Source organism: Lemur catta, chromosome 19 (assembly GCF_020740605.2).
Source record: "Lemur catta isolate mLemCat1 chromosome 19, mLemCat1.pri, whole genome shotgun sequence".
Lineage (NCBI taxonomy): Eukaryota > Metazoa > Chordata > Mammalia > Primates > Lemuridae > Lemur > Lemur catta.
In genome coordinates, this window is record NC_059146.1 from 3,388,079 (window position 1) to 3,404,241 (window position 16,163).

The 16,163-nt window shown below is 42.9% G+C and overlaps 1 protein-coding gene across 4 annotated transcripts in view; it reads right to left on the reverse strand.

Annotated features, from left to right (window-relative positions):
• Positions 1-16,163, reverse strand: part of CORIN (corin, serine peptidase) — a 180,032-nt gene that overhangs the window by 66,152 nt on the left and 97,717 nt on the right. The window lies entirely within an intron of this gene.

The following is a 16,163-nucleotide window of genomic DNA, read 5'->3' on the forward strand; positions in this document are numbered from 1 at the left end:
TCAATCAATTGATGTGTGCTGGAACACAAGCATAGGGACCCCGTGCCCTGTATCTGACATATATTTACTTGCCTAAATGAAAATACCAGTTAAAATGTCAGAGTCTATTCTGCCATAAAGAATGTGAAATGACCTTAACTAATAATATTTTCATTTTTTTTCCCTTAGCATAGTTACATTTTAGTATTTTTTGCTTTTAGTATTTTGGTGTTCTTTTTCTTCTCAAAATTCAACAAATATTCAATTGCTTCAGAATTACAGTAGGCAATAAATTTAAGACAATAAGCTAGAAACATTTTTTAAGGAAGCCCATTAATAAAAGGATAAATCAGTTCAAAAAAGTGGATGTTAAGATAAACTTAAATATTCGGTAATGTACATCAAATGTCTTGTCAATGTGCATAACTTTTGACTCAACAATCCTATTTCTTGGACTCCATACAAAGGAAATAATTATAAATATATGCAAGTTTTATTTTTAAGGACAGTCATAGGATCATGGTTTGTAATGAGGAAACTATGAAGTAACAACTTTGCAACAGTAAGGATTGGTTAAATAAATTTGGAACCTTCAAAATAAGGAACACTTTTACAGCCATTGAAAAATACATTGTTGCAAATACTTACTGTCCTGGGACAAAGTTGAAGATACTTTAAATGGAAAAATACCAATTGTTTCTAATAACACAATTTGGCATGGGAGGAGGTACCTTATCCCTGGTATTAGGCCTAAAGGTAATTTTTATTTTCTTCATTATATTCTATTCCATATTTTACAAATGTTCTTATGATGATGTGTACTTTTTTAGTCATAAAATAATCTGACTTTTTTGATGAGCTCTTATAGTGTGTATATTGATCAGCTGTGTGTGCTCAATTGCCTGGTCACTGCCACCATTTTCTGAACTATGTATTCCTTGGTGAGATGAACCTTGTCGAGAAAAGAAAATTAGGAAATATGGAACATTGCAACTTGGAAATAGAAATACACAGTAAAAGCTGCACATATATAGAAAAAATTAGCCGGGCATGGTGGCGCATGCCTGTAGTCCCAGCTACTCGGGAGGCTGAGGCAGGAGGATCGCTTGAGCCCAGGAGTTTGAGGTTGCTGTGAGCTAGGCTGATGCCACGACACTCTAGCCTGGTCAACAGAGTGAGACTCTGTCAAAAAAAAAAAAAAAAAAGTAAAAGTAAAAGCTCCAGGCCATGAGGCCCATGTCTGTTCTTTCCCACCATGTTCCTGGGACCCAGCAGAAGGCTGGCACTCAAGACTATGACATTGATAAAAGCATTGGGGTGACAGATAAGTGGTGGGAGAGGAGAGGGAAAATCCAAGGGTGTCCTCAGATAGCCAGACTTGGTCCTTGCCCTGCCTCCTAAGGAGGACGAGCAGTATTATCTGGAAGGACTTTCATTTTGTTGCGAATTAGGAGGTTTCGAATAGGTAGGTACGGGGGTCGGAAAGCTCTGAGCGTGCAAGAAGGGAGAGTCCCACGAGGAGAGCGGGGAGCCGGCACTGCCGGGCTCTGTGTCAGGGGAGAGAGAAACCGAAGAGTTGGTCGAGTCTCCATTAGGGCCACAGGACAGAGAAGATCCCTTGGAAAACAGAAACGTCTAAAGTGATATTTTAAGTTCTTTTCTGAGGGGTGAGAGGTGTCAGCTCTTCCTCCATCTGCAAGGCTTGCGTTTCTCTGTGATTTATTCACTTGTTTATTTTATTCACTTGTTTATTTGCCCCTCTGCAAGCTGGGACACATCATTGAATAAACACAGAATAGATCCCTTGCTTTGGGGAGCTTACACTCTAGGAAGACAAACAGTATCAATAAACATAATAAAGAAGAAAATTATTATGTATCGTGCCAGACAGAAATAAGTGCTATGAAGAAAAAAGCGTATTGCAGAGTAAAGGAGACGCAGGGTATGGGAGGGCAGGGCAGGTTCCAATATGAGTTAGGGACCTGGCCCCACGGAGAGCTGACATCTGAGCAGCAACTTGAAAGAGGTGAGGCAGTCACCCGTGGATCCAGGAAGATTCCAGTGCAAAGTGCAGGTGCAAAGTCCCTCAGGCAAGCGCATGCCTGGCAGCTGTCAGGGTCACAAGAAGACCCAGGTGGCTAGAATGGCGGTGGGGGATGGGGGGGAGCAAGAAGGAGGCAAAGCAGGAGAGAGGGCCCAGCCGGCGCAGGGCTCTGCAGGCCCGTGTGAGGACTCAAACTTTAACAAAGAAGAGTCATTACGACACTATGAGTACAGAGTGGCAATGATCTGACTTAAAGTTCTTAAAGGATTGCTCTGCCTGTTGTGTTGGAAACAGGGACAAGGGAAGAAATAAGGACACAGTCAGGGGGCTGTTTATGGAAGCAATCCAACAAGAGATGACGGAGGATGGCAGCTTGCAGCAGGGAGTGCTGAGATGTGACGGATGCTGGAGGTACAGTCGTGCACCACGTAACGACGTTTTGGTCAACGATGGACCGCATATATGATGGTGATCCCCTAAGATTACAAAACCGTGTTTTTACTCTACCTTTTCTATGTTCAGATATGTTTAACTACACAGATACTTACCACTGCGTTACAGCTGCCTACAGTATTCAGTACAGTAACATGGTACTGGGCAGGTTTACAGCCCAGAAGCCATAGGCACAGCATGTGGCCCAGGTGTGTAACGGGCGACAACATCCGGGTGTGTGCGAGTGCACTCTGTGATGTTTGCACAGGGACGAAATCGCCCAGCTACGCACTTCTCAGAACGTATCGCGTCATTAGGCAATGACGAATGTACCAAGTTCTGACCACAGGCTGGCTCAGGTCAAATAAACAATGACCACTTTTGAAGACACCGGAGCTTGGAAAATAGCAAAATTTCCACTGAAAATCGAAAATCAAGATCAAGAATATATTGACAATCTAAAAATGAAATCAATCTATGTCTCTCTGTTCCTCTAATTCCATCATTAAAATGTGCCTTCTCCAGAAGTATCTTACCTTGCAAGCTGAAAAATCCTTCTCACTCTGTTTTTAGACATTATTAAACACAGGGCACTATGCTAGTCTCTGCTAACAGCACTGACACTCAAGACCACCACAACGACAGTCTGCTAAAAAAACAAAACAAAACCAAACCTCACAAAATCTTATTTCATTCTGGCTCACATAATTTACATGAGCAAAAGATATTTGTTTGCTTACTGTCTCTCTCCCTTCTAGAATGTAATCTCCTTGAGGGAAAGCACCTTATCAGTTTTTCTTACTGCTGTGCACGAGGCTAGAATAGAACTGACACATGACAGAAGCAAATCAAATGCGTATTCAATGACTAAATGAAGACTGAGAACGTTGGGTGCCTATACAGCAGGACTACATGCTGTTTTTATTTCTCAACCTTCCATATTCAAAGGCAGTAAGTAGCTTACAATTTTATTCTTTTCATGGCTAAGGGAATAAACCGCTGTTGCGATATAAAAATCCCTCCGTGTTATAGTGGGATGTTCATTCAAACCTGCAGATAGACAGGTCTGGCTTCTGAGCAGTATTTGCTCTTACGGTAGGACAATGAGTCTAAAAGGCACTTCTACCAAAGACAATCTTCCCCAGCGGCCCGTGATGATGTGTCTAATATTCCACCCCTGACAGTCACACCACATTGCCCACACTTTGGGTTAAAACGGTGTATTTCAGAAGAACTCGAGGATACCAAGGCAAGGGAGTTTGGGGCCACAGCCTGGGTTACAGGGGCATGATCGGTTCCCCACTCCATTTCAGCCAGAGAGCTTTCCTGTTGTCTGCTTCATGTTAACTACATTTGAGTGCACAAAAAATTTCCTTTGAAAATGGACTTTTGCCATCAAAAAACAAGTTTGAAAACCCTTTTACCGTTAAGGTTTTAAATGTTCTGTTAAAATCATAAAGAGCTTATGTGTTAATTCATTTTTGGCTATGAAAACTTAGCTCTGAACTTAATTATAGACTGTTCAGATTTTCATTGTAGTTGGCTTTTCACTGCACTTAGACTTGGGAGAATGGGAGACAGGGTGAGTGGCTTTTGCAAGTGGGAGAGGGGACAAGAGACGTATAGAATACGAGGCGTCAGAGCAAGAATGTCCCCTGGGCCCGCTAGTGAGCGCAGAGTGGCCCTGCTTGAAGGTCCACTGGGCGTGGATTCAAGTCTGTTACACTAGGGGTAAAGAAATGCCACCTCACTTTATTTTTTTAAGCCAAATTAATTCATACTTCCCCACTCAGAAAGGGGATGAGAAACATCCCTGAGGCATATTGTGCAGGGGCTTTTCCTCCTTAGAGTGGTGGGAGGATCCAGGGGGCTGGCGTGGTACCTGGAAGAACCAAGGAAGGGCCTCAGAGAATTTGCGAGGGGATCGTGGTCTCCACGTCTGCAGCGTGCATGCCGGAAAGAACACGCCGTACGGCTGTGCCAAGCCAGGGTACCGGGCCAGGGTCCCCGGTGTGCAACTTTCCTGGCTGCCCCACACAGCCATTGGCATCGGAGGCTCAGCCTCTTCTCCAAGCAGGTGAGCACTGGGCTCTGCTACACGAGGGACACACCGACGCCTTAGAGAATGTCTTCTACGCCCCCTGCTTCCTCCTCTGCCCTCCACATTTCTCCCCATGCCATGCCACCTGGTGACCAGGTGTGATCTCTGCCCGGTCCTTCCCTCCTCGATGCTGGTCTCCCTTCCTGAGAACACACCGATGACCACACAGCCCTGCTGTTTCCTTAGGAGGTGACACCAGGATACAGGTGCCTCATTCGCCACCGAGGGAACAAAGGTCTCTAGCAGCAGCTTTTAGCTGACACATTTGTGTTCAAAAGTAGTACATGAGAAATGGTTGATAAATGCCTGTCAAATAAATGCACTTAAGGAGCCCTGAACTTAGGCTAAAAAGGGAACTGCCACAGTGACATCTTCTTTTCTGGTCTGTGTCAGCTTGCGGCAAAGACAATGTGACATGGGGTCCCTCCCTGAAACACAACTCTGCAGTTTAACATCCCTCAGGGCCTTCTGTGTAACATCTTTTCATTAATGAGAAACTGTTTCTGTCAAACAAATGTTCAGAGCAAATCCAAAACAACTCCACAAATTAACTGTCCTCAAGCCGAAGTTACTCCCCAATTCATTTCCCGCCCTTTGAAATACAGCTACGCGTTGACTCAGTGGAAACTTTGCCATCTGGCCTTCAGCTTAAACTCGGCTCTTCAAAAAATAAGAGCTAAGTACACTCACTGCCTGTCTGGCAGCACGATGGAAGATCTGTTATTCTATTAAAAAAAATTAGTCATTGTAAAATTATCTAAAAGTCATTGTCAGGAAACAGTGTAACTGGCGGGACTCTGATAGGAGACCGAGTGTAAACAGAGCTTAGAAAGCAGCTTCACATCATCATTCCACATTTCAAGTGAAATCACAGTATGAAATGACTTAGACCAAACCCTGCCTCTTAGATTTTAAATCTAATTAGACAGAGGAGGAAGTAAAGAAAAACCAGAGGAGAAAGCAGGAAGCCAAGCGGTATGATCAGAGACTGCCAGAAATAGACTGCCAAGCCGAAGCCTGAAGACATTTTTTAAAAAAGGATCTTTATGCGATTCAACAAGGAAGGAAGGAAGAAAAGTAGGGAGGAAGGGAAACTTCCAAACTGGGATTGTCTGATTCAAATGATATACTGTTCTACTACCCCAAGTTTTAGTATCTAAAGGTCCTAAATATGACCCTGAAGCAATTTTTTAAAAAAATCTTTGGAAATTAAGACGTACATCAGGATTCTGTTTCCTGAAAAGTAGCGATTAGAAATTCTTCAAATTTGTAAACATGGACAATTGCAAAACTGCATGCTTATTGTCTACCCCCTGGATGAGGCAGGAAAACATTTCTAAATTCAAAGACAGTTACTCATTTAGACTTGGGGAGGGGTGCTGCTTTCTGAATTTGCTTTAGGAAATAAACACTTGATGCCCCCCCCAAAAAATTAGCATTTAACAGTACTTTCAAATAGATTTTCTCCTAACATAAGGCTGCCTCGAGTGACATTTTGCAATTATTCATTATGAATCATAAAATGATATTTTGGAACAATATATAAACTACCTTTGATAAATTTCAAACAAACACAGGATGTTTGCTATAAAAGAGTTAAATGAGTGCATATAAACTTAAGAGAAATAAAGGAGATATATGTGATTTGGAAAGAAAAGTCTCTTGTATGCATATGATAATATCTGAAGAGTTATGCATATTAACATTTTTCTAGACCTTTATTAAATGTGTAACTCAGTCACAAGTCTATGGAAAGACAGGAGAAATGTAAACAAAGTAAAATAATCAGTTTGAAGAGCCATCCCATGGTATCTTTATTTATTTTAGGGCTTACAAATTGGACCAATTTCATTTTACAAATTAACAGTTTGTGGATCTCATTTTCAACTCTAACCAAATTCATTTTTAATCACAGTTTCTTTTATTTTGGTCCATTGTATATATCAACCATCTAAACACTAAAATAAATTACCTATAACTTTGTAATATTATATGTCCTGAGAACCAGGAATAAACATATATATTTAGAATTTACTATGAAAAGAAATTCGAAAAATATTTTTCAAAAGCGGATTACAGTTCTGCTGTAATGTCTAAAAATGCACTTCCAATCCCAGGAAGACTGTACTATATCACTTTGCCACGATTTCTCTAGTGTTGATTGCTATCACTTGGACTATTCCAAAGCATTAGCGGTCTTAAAAATCCGTCGGTCTTCAGGATACTGGTGCTGTAAGACCTCAACTGTCTTCCAGACCAGACAGGCAGTGGATGGAAGCCCAGGTTCTGAAGCCCCAGGCCAGAGCTCAGCAGAGTCCTCTACACGCTCCGTCCCCTTCACTGGTCACCCAAACCCCACCCGCCCGCTCCCAGGAGCAGAATGTGGGGGCAGCACACATTCCCTGGGTCAAGGCAGGTGGGAAAGCCTCAAGCCTTCTGGGTATCTGATGCTTTATGCATAAACCACCCCAAAATAATCAGGTAACTTTAATTCTAAACATAATTAAAAGAAAAAAAATTAATGGTGAGGAAATAAGTTCATCAACATTCACCTTAATATCCGTACTGATACTTACTGAATCTACAGACCAGGAAAGAAGTTATTCACAATAATGACCTCGAGATATCAAAATAAAAAAGTAATCTTATAGAAAAGAAGAGGCTTGGGTTTAAATTAAGCTATCTGTGCTGCTTGGGGCAAATTACTTAATCTTTCTGAGCTTCCATTTTCTTATCTGAATCTCATTTTAGTTTGGGATTGTCTCTGAGTATATTACTCAGTGACGGATATGAAGCACCTGGCACCAGGTGAGGCCCAGCGTGTTCTGTTCACTAAGACTGGGGCTGTGCAATTCACTTCTGAAAGGCGGCCGTTGCCAAGTGCTGAAAAATGCCTGCTACTAATATTCCTAATGACTAGAAGTCCCAAGCCCCAGCCTGCACACACAGCACTGCCTCCTCAGACACGGAAGGTGGAGGCAACGGAGTTCTTTGAAACAACAAGATAACTGGAAGAGAATGTGGTTCTGAAGAGATCAACACACACAAGACTTAATATAACAACAGCTAGGGATGGAATTCCTGACTTCTCTGTGGCTCATAAACAGAAAAGGAAGTCAATTGCCCCAGGAATGCTGACTGTTAACTGTTACATCATTTGCGTCCTGTTAAATGGTTTCCATGCAGTGGAACACAGAGGTCCCTGGGTCCCTGGGTCCCCCATGGGGCTCCCACTTTTCTACGACTGCTCGCCCTTCACAGCACAGTTACATCAAATCCCCCCTAACATCCCTAGTTACCAGCGTTGCACATAACAAAGCCACAAAGACTAAACCTAACAAGGAAAAAAACTCAACCTTGTGTAAAACTAAAAACAAGCACAATGTAATTAACTTGCATTCCAGAGGCGTACCTGCCAATGTGCTAGGACTAGAAGATCAGATACACAGCACCCAAGCGCTCGATGGAGGGGGGAACAAACTGCTAAAATTTTTTCCAAAATCTTTACAGGACTCACATGTTCTTTTGTTCTGGTAAACAGGAACAATGTCCCCTGTGAAAAATATGTGGTGAGCTAATCGGGCAGGTTGGGGGGTGGACAGAATAAGGCCAGGCAACAAGAGGCAAGATGTTAAGAGAGGCTGAAGTTTCAGGAAAGACATACAAGAGCTAGAAATGTGTAGCAAATATCTAGCGTGAAGATCAGCCCTGAGTCAAATGGAGAAGGGTCTACTTTACCCCTGAAAGGAGGAAAGATATCAACCAGATATTGAAAAGTCAACAACTATACTCCTATCCCTAGGAATTCTCACTGCTGCAATTTGAGGAGATACGTACTCATTAAAAATACTCTGCTGATCAATTTAACATACTTAAATTAATCCTGGGAAACTGCATGACATGAGGGTTGGTCAATGGTGGATGGGTTGGGGGGTGGGCGGCTGAGACTTCCAGGGAAAAGTCCATTTTCTCCCCACCTGCCAAAAGGGTAGAGCACACGCGGTTTCCAGGCAACATGGCAAGTTGGCAACATGCTCAGCACACAGTCCCTGTGAGGTGCATGCCGGGAAGAACCGAGCCTGAGACCTTCCCCGAGTAGGAGGCTACGGACGCTCGCAGTGACTTGCAGCTGGGAGACGTCTTTTCTGAAGGGCGTACTTGGCTCATGTCTGTGAGAAACTCCGAGATCATGAAATCCGACTGCTACGGATTATTACTTCTGTAGAGTAGGACTAAAACAATATTTTAGTTTGTTTGATGGTGACTTGTTTTTTTTGCTCTTAGCTAACAGCCAAATTCCGCTTCTGTACACAAAGCTTGCTTGCTTATTGCTTGATTACGATAAAGAGCTAAAACCATGCTCAAATGCAGTTAAAAAAAAAGAAAAAAACCGCAGCGTAGGTGGCTTCCTGATAGGGAGGCCGGCTGTGCAGGGCAAGTGTCCTTGGGGAGAGAATCTCCTGGGAGGGAATCTCTTGGGAAAGAGTCTCTTATCAGAAATAACTAGCAACAGAGTCCAGCCAAAAAAAAAAAGTATAAAAGCTTTGTTTTTACCCCAGGGCAGGGTCCTGGTTCGTAAAGAGACCACTGCGTTGGTGCTCTGGGACTTGGACCCTAGCTCGAGCTAGCCAAAATAAAACTCCTTTGCCTTTGCAGCCTCAGTGACTCTGTCTTTCTGTTCCCGGGGCCAGGGCCGAGGGGAACCGGCTCTAACACTTCAAAGAAGTGAAAGTCTTTATTACTTTAGAAAGTGAAAGAATTGATACCTACACCCACCCTTTGCACCTTTTCCTAGTGGCCTTTTTCCTTACTGACTTACCTCAGCTCCTTTTGTTGCAATTATTTCCTCCCATGTATTTGTCTTTTAAGTCTGCAGGCCCTTTTGCTATGCAAAAGTTTTACAAATGTGTGAAGTCAAGTATGTCACTCTTTATGGTTTATGTCTTTATAAACCATGCCTATATCTGTCATAGAACAAAAACTCTAGGAGGGCAGTGATTTTTGTCTGTTTCGTTTCTTGCTGTAGCTGTAGGAACTAGAAGAGAGGGGCACAGAGCATGAGCTAAAGAAATTTTGCATTCAACCCAGAGCCTTTCTAGAGCAGATGGAAAATACTGTGGCCCAAATTAAGTGATACTTTCTGCCCAAAATACACCAAAAATAGGCCACAGAGATAGAAAAACCAGGTCAAAACTGACTTTGACATGGCCATAGGGGAAGGCTACAGATTGAGTGACAGGTCGATTTTTGTTAAAATAATCAAGCTTCCTATGTTGCTCACAATAAAATAGCCTGACCTGGATATAGTGGAATAGAATCAAAGACCTCTCAGGATGCTTTCCGGATTCAAGTTTCGCTGAGTGCTAAGGGGAAGACACTTGGCAAGTACTTTGAAGCCAGTACCTTTCTTACCACCAGAGGAGACCACACAAACCAAAGCACACAGCCCCTAATGCTTGTAGGAACTGTCCCACTGTGTGACAGCTGTATTTTATGTGTTTTCAGTATTTATTTTAAAATAAAATCACATACCAACACAAAAATAGGAATCCTCCTAGGTCAATGATTATGGAACACTAATACTTTCTTTGTGCACTTCTTCCAGAATTGACTTTTTACATACTCGTAATAACCAGTAACTTCAGAAATCTGGTTTATACGCAGCAAGTTTTGTTTCGGTGGCGTTTCATGCATTTTTATAATTGTGTTAACAATTTGTACATAATGTGATTTCTGTGGATGCTAAGTGGGTTTTTCAGCAGGTGATCTCATTACAGGATAATCTCATTCCAAATCCGTGTTAGAATTTCTCACCATGGCACCCAGACTGAAATGAAACTCTTACACAGCTATGGAAAAGTTCAACGGAAACTGTTGGTATCATACGCTCCAAACGGCTCTACTCTGAGAACTTTGAGGAAAACGGCCAATTTTTCTCAGCAACTCTCCTCCCACGAAAATTCCATGACAGCCATTCCAAGGCTGTCTACATGCAGACAGAGCAGGAGGGCAAATACGTCTTAAAACATAGCTTGATTCACAGGGCCCCTAGGAGGTCTCCCTGCCCAAAATATCTCCCAGCTGAAATTCCTCACTGTGGATTTTACTCAGGTAACTAACGACAAAAGTCCTCCATGGAAAGGCGATGCCTGAGGACCCCCAATCTCACAACCAACCAAGACCTCCAAATGCTCTCTGCAGAAGAAACAGCCCTGAACACGGCAAATGGCAAGACCTTGAGAGACAGAGCCATTATTATTAATAGCAATACCTTGGGAGGCAGCACTTAATATATTTATCTCTTTTTCTTTCTTTTTCTTAAAAGATATCAGAAAATTAGTACAAGAGGAAAAGGTGACATCTAAAAAAGGGGCCCCCAGCATGGAAACATGTGGGTCAAAGCCCTAGAGGACCAGGGTCCTACACGCAGTCCACAGGGGCTGAAGGAGGTGGGGGCAACAAACTTCAAGGAAATAAGAGTGCAGAGAAGTTCTTTGCCATGCCAATTCCACCCAGATACCCTGATTCTTTCAAAGCTAATATTTATCTAGTACATTTTCTTTACAGCATAGGTCTTAAAGCCTTTACCTTCATTTTCCTTGAGGACACAGCAATGAGACCATAACCTCATTTATCAGAGGACAAAACCAAGGCTGCAAAGAGTGACTAACTTTCCCCCATAAACCGGCTAATAGGTAGTGGAGCTACCTACCAGCATCGAAGCAGTTTGACTCCAGAGCGCAAGGCTCTTAATATAAATACTCAAGGGGGCTGTATTCGTTTCTCATTGCTGCCATAAAAATGTAACACAAATTGAGTTGTTTAAAATAACGGAAATTTATTCTCTCGCAGTTCTGGAGGTCAGAAATCAGACATGGGTCTCACGGGGCTCAACCAAGGTGTCAGCAAGGCTGTGTGCGGGAGGCCGCCTGCATTCCCTGCCTCCCGGCCCCTTCCTGCAGCTTCAAAGCCGGTGACAGCAGCCGCCTGATCTTGCAGCTGCCGTCACACCTCTTTATCTCCGACTGCCCTCGCTGCCTCCTTTTTTGCTCTTAAGGACCCTTGTGACTGCATTGAGCCAACCCGGTAATCCAGAAGAATTCCCCCCTATTTTAAGGTTAGATGAGCAGCACTTTCATCTCCACCTTCGACTTTAGTTCCCATTGCCACGTAACCAGGTTCGTGGAGTATTCACAGGTTCCAGGAGTGAGGACATGACATCTTTCGGGGGGGCTATTATTCTGCCTACTACGGATGCTTTAATATTTTATTCAATTTTTGTGTGCCTCTTACATACAGCCACCTGCAAACGGCTGGCTCAAAGAGGTATGTCTTCATTCCCCACCTGCTAATTCATTCCCCACCTCCTCCCATCTGTCTGTTGCATTTGTCAGACACGCTGCAGCCTGGAACCTCTCTCTAGTCTCGATCCTTGGTTCCCGTCTGATTTCAGCGAACTGCACTACAGCAAGGAGCCAGGGTGGCAGGCAGCTTGGCCACGCAGGATTACTGGGAGGAGAACTGCTGTTAGATCCTACTCCTAGAATAAGAATGCTCAAAAGACTCAGGAACAATACTCTAAAATATAAATGAATCTGACATCGGGCTTTGGTGCAACCAAGAACTCCCTGTGTTTTTGTGCTTTTGTAGCTATCAGCTGCACGTGCTTTTGACTTTCCCAGGAAGCAAGAGCTGAGGAATAAGACAGAGGAGAGCAGTGGAGGAGGAGCTAGGCCTGGACTCCCCTCTCTTTTTCATTTGTCATTAATAACGCAAATCCTGTAAAAACCTCAAAAGAGCTATATATTTGAGGACAAAGAAAAAGGTATGAAATGCCGTGCTGTTCTGCAACTAGCATAGAAAAGGCAGCAAAGATGTAGTTGCAGAAAGCTCAGCAGATAGATTAGTTCCTTAACCAGGGCTGGCTACATAATTTTCAGGGTCCAGTGGAAAATGAAGGGCCCTTAATAGGAGAAAAAAGCGCTTTCAAGATACTAAAATGTAAAGATTTTTCCCTTTAAAGATGTTTTATTAGGCCGGGTGCGGTGGCTCACGCCTGTAATCCTAGCTACTCTGGGAGGCCAAGGTGGGTGGATCGTTTGAGCTCAGGAGTTCGAGACCAGTCTGAGCAAGAGCAAGACCCGTCTCTACTAAAAATAGAAAGAAATTAGCTGGACAACTAAAAATATATAGAAAAAATTAGCTGGGCATGGTGGCGCATGCCTGTAGTCCCAGCTACTTGGGAGGCTGAGGCAGGAGGATCACTTGAGCCCAGGAGTTTGAGGTTGCTGTGAGCTAGGCTGACGCCACGGCACTCTAGCCCGGGCAACAGAGTAAGATTGTCTCAAAAAAAAGATGTTTTATGACTTATAAGACATAATAGTAATAATGATACATGAGAAAAAATGTAAACTTACAAATTACACAAGAATTTTTGTATCATGATTTAATATGATACCATAAATATTATTAATTACTTATTAATTAATATTATTCATGTGACATCTTGATTGAACCTAAGATTTTTCTGACTCCCTTTTCTGCAAATTCATTTATTAGGCCACCAAAATTTATACTTTTAGCAAAGTTATTTTTAATCTGTATGATTGAAAATGATGTTAGTAGCCCTACACAAATACAAGATTGCAAGCAACTTTTGTTAATTTTTAATTTTGACATGGATCTCTGTTCTGATGCAACTGTTACCGCAGTTTGTAAGAATATATTGGAGGCTGCGACAACATTGGGATAAATTTCTGATAAATTATTTCAAAATACAAATTTTAGCATGTCTACAGCGCATGGTTCTCATGGGACAATAAAAAGATTTTACTCCTCATATGAATCTGTTTCATGTAAGTCTGACTTGAAATTGAAATGTAAATTTATACAACACCATTTTAATGTTTCTTCTGGCATTTCCTATAAATTGTGGAGATTATACAAGAAATTGAAAGTAGCTTCATGACTTATATATAACTTTAAATGCCTGTTTATATATTCTATAGCAGTATTGTGAATTTTTAAAAAACTTTTCGTTTTACATTGTCTTCCTTGGTATTAGTTGGTCCACCTGAAGTTCACATGAAAATAGTGTTCTTTTCCATTGAGAAGGTTAAACGTAATTTCTATGATGAAGACTATGGATATTGATTTTGCAATATTTCAGCATTCAAAACCAAAGATTCTAAAATATGCAAAGAACTCTTTAACTCTTTGAGAAATGCTTTATTGCAGTGTTCATGTGTGTGCTTTTATTTTGTAATAATTTACTCACAACGTCTATTTCCCGAGAGCCAGCAGTTTCTGTCCCAAGTTTCAGGCTAGAGAGTTAATATTTGTCTAGATGCCACAGGGATGGACTCTGGGGACAAATGGCCAGGCCAGGCTCCCATGGGTGGCAAAGCCACCCCACACGGAACTCCTCCTTCCCCCCTTGTCCCTGGGCATTGCTGCTTCTGCAGTTGCCAGTCTGGGTTCAGGTCCTGCCCTGGCCACCTTGGGGCCCTGTGGAGTCCCAGTCCCAGGCCAGCGTGTGTGCCTTGGGCAGCCAGGCCAATTACTCCGCGTCCACGCTGCCTGCGATGAACCCGCTCCCACCTGGCTCATCCCCACTGCTCACACGCATGCCCTGTTATCCCATCACACTTGCCTATAAAACACAAGTCTAAAGATACAGTTATTAAAGAATTCCAAGGTGGCGATGGCAGAGCGTGAAACCAAGTGCAGAACCCATCTGAGAGCAGGGCCCTGCCCCCTGCCCACGAAGCCAGCCTTGCCCTCAGCCTCCTCCGGAAAAAGAAAGGCAGGGAAGGTGAGGTGGGGATGAAAGCCTGGGAGAAGCCCTCTGGAAAGTTCCACTGGCAGAGCTCAGCATCCCAGTGCCCCTCAAACCTGACCCCTCATCCCCTGTCCCCACGTTCTACCCTCATCTCTCCTGCCACACTCAGCAAGTCTATCCTGCTGGAATCACTGTGTAGACAAGGGAGCCACCACAATGTGGCAGGGACTGCAGGTCGTCATCCTAATTGTCTATTATCTTCATAGTAACAGACTTTAAGATGCACCATGGTTGCCAGCTAAGGACTGCGTTTCTCAGTCCCCTTTGTGACAAGGTGTGGCCATCTTGCCAAGTACTCCCCAGTATAATAGGAGCAGGCTATTCTTCTACTTCACCTGCTTCAAGGAGACTCGCTGCCATGTAATTCCTCTCTTTGCTGTTCTGCAAGCTGGAACACAGATACAGGGTTTGCCATGACCCCCTACAGACGAGGACCATCGTCTAGGCATTGATGAGGCAAGAGCTGGATGGACCCCAAGTCTTGGGATAACTTCATGGGACAAGCTTGAGCTGGCAAACTGGAAAGCTCACCTTGGATCTCTTGCTTAACAGAGAAATAAAACATTTTCTTTAAGCCACTCTATTTCAGGACCTCTTTTGCTACAGCAGCTAAGTTTTCCCATAGCTAATATAGGTGACTTGAACCTGGAGAGGTGTCATTCCCATTGTTGGTCTGTCCATTGGGCAGACCCTGAAAATAAGGTCAAGTCCCTAATGGGAGAGTTAGGTGCCCAGGAAGAAGGTGGGTCCCTCACATCCCAGTGAACATTCTCCATGGGTGAACCTTCACGCAGGGACATTCATTCACTCACGTCAGCTGTAAATTTAACGGACCTCGGCAGTCCAGCCCAGCCTAGAGATATGCCCACATTGCTTCCATGAGAATACAAAAGATTTGAAAATGTCTTTCATATTTAAAATAAATGATTTGCAAATATACCTTGGAAATGCCACCAATTTATTAGCTAAAGGCTGCCTGGAATTCTGTACCTACCTCACAGAATTGTAGTGAAAATTAACAGAGATAGTATATGTGCACCGTTCAGCACAATATCTGACACCAAATGAGCTTTCGATACATTTGATCCTCTTTATTATTACTGATGTTGTTAAATTGACATCATATTATAGGCAGTAAAACAAAGACATTTATTTTAGGAAAGTATACTGCCACAGGCTCGGGGCAACAATCCTTCCTCCCCTGACCCCCACACACAGAGGAATGAGAGATAAACTAGTTAAATGTTGACAAATCTCTTCATTTCCACAATAAGTTTTAGCAGGTCCTTTCAAAATAATTTGCATAAGCTATTACCCCCCAAAATGCATGAAGTGTTAAAATATCACCCAAAGAAGTCAATTAGAAGTAGTGGGTTAAGATGTCACCAAGCAAGGACGTGCCTGTGCATATCCAGCCATAAAAAGGAATGAAGTAATGTCTTTTGTAGCAACCTGAGTGCAAGAAGGTATAATCCTAAGTGAAATAGCTCAGGAACAGAAGAAACAAATGCCACGTGTTCTCACTTATAAGGGGAGCTAAGTGACAAGTATGCACGGTCTGACAGTGCAGCAGAATGGACTGTGGAGATTCAGAAGTGGGCAGGGAGGAAGAGGGGTGAGGTATCAACAATTATCTGTGGGGTACAATGCATACTCCTTGGGTGGCAGGTACACTAAAAGCCCTGACTTCGTCATGATATAATCACACATTATCAAAAAACCACTTGTACCCCCTGAATCCATTAAAATGTTCTAAAAAGCAGAAA